Here is a 1607-nt window from a genome sequence, read left to right on the forward strand (position 1 = left end):
GTCTCCACTCGCTAGCTTTAAAATGTCTCCACTCGCTAGCTTTAAAATGTCTCCACTCGCTAGCTTTAAAATGTCTCCACTAGCTATCTTTAAAATGTCTCCACTAGCTAGCTTTAAAATGTCTCCACTAGCTACCTTTAAAATGTCTTCGCTCGCTAGCTTTAAAATGTCTCCACTTGCTAGCTTTAAAATGTCTCCACTAGCTAGCTTTAAAATGTCTCCACTAGCTAGCTTTAAAATGTCTCCACTAGCTAGCTTTAAAATGTCTCCACTAGCTAGCTTTAAAATGTCTCCACTAGCTACCTTTAAAATGTCTCCACTAGCTAGCTTTAAAATGTCTCCACTAGCAAGCTTTAAAATGTCTCCACTAGCTAGCTAGCTAGCTTTAAACGTCTCCACTAGCTAGCTTTAAAATGTCTCCACTAGCTAGCTTTAAAATGTCTCCACTAGCTAGCTAGCTAGCTTTAAACATCTCCACTAGCTAGCTTTAAATCTTCTCCACTAGCTAGCTTTAAAATGTCTCCACTAGCTAGCTTTACAATGTCTCCACTAGCTAGCTTTAAAATGTATCCATTAGCTAGCTTTAAAATGGCTCCACTAGCTAGCTTTAAAATGTCTCCACTAGCTAAATTATCTAGCTTTAAAATGTATCCACTAGCAACCTTTAAAATGTATCCACTAGCTAGCTTTAAAATGTCTCCACTAGCTACCTTTAAAACGTCTCCACTAGATAGCTTTAAAATGTCTCCTCTAGTTACCTTTAAAATGTCTCCACTAGCTAGCTTTAAAACGTCTCCACTAGCTAGCTTTAAAACGTCTCCACTAGCTAGCTTTAAAACGTCTCCACTAGCTAGCTTTAAAATATCTCCACTAGCTAGCTTTAAAACGTCTCCACTAGCTAGCTTTAAAATGTCTCCTCTAGTTACCTTTAAACGTCTCCACTAGCTAGATTTAAAACGTCTCCACTAGCTAGCTTTAAACGTCTCCACTAGCTAGATTTAAAACGTCTCCACTAGCTAGCTTTAAAACGTCTCCACTAGCTAGCTTTAAAATATCTCCACTAGCTAGCTTTAAAATGTCTCCACTAGCTAGATTTTGGTGGTAAGAACATTTCAGGTCAGTCATGTTTATTCATTTTTATTATTTTTTTAAACTTTATTTTAGCAGGGAGTCACCATTCAGACCAGTGTCTCTTTTTCAAGGGAGACGTGCATGTACAATTTCATAGAACTAAAAAATCTAATATAGCACGACACATTGCACAAACAAACATAAATATACACAAACCACAATCAACTATGAAAAATACAGGTAAGTTGTAGAGAATCAAAGAACCGTGAATGTAATGAGAAACCTTAGGTGCTGGCTTAACGCCGGTAGCAACCACTACAGAATATCCGGTCAGAACAAGGATGAGGCAGATGTCCAGGTTAAAGGGGAGTTTAATGGAAGAAAATGTCCAGGTTAAAGGGGAGTTTAATGGAAGAAGATGTCCAGGTTAAAGGGGAGTTTAATGGAAGAAGATGTCCAGGTTAAAGGGGAGTTTAATGGAAGAAGATGTCCAGGTTAAGGGGAGTTTAATGGAAGAAGATGTCCAGGTTAAAGGG

The sequence above is a fragment of the Coregonus lavaretus genome, assembly GCF_964263955.1.
Source record: "Coregonus lavaretus genome assembly, contig: HAP1_SCAFFOLD_1433, whole genome shotgun sequence".
NCBI classification, from domain to species: domain Eukaryota; kingdom Metazoa; phylum Chordata; class Actinopteri; order Salmoniformes; family Salmonidae; genus Coregonus; species Coregonus lavaretus.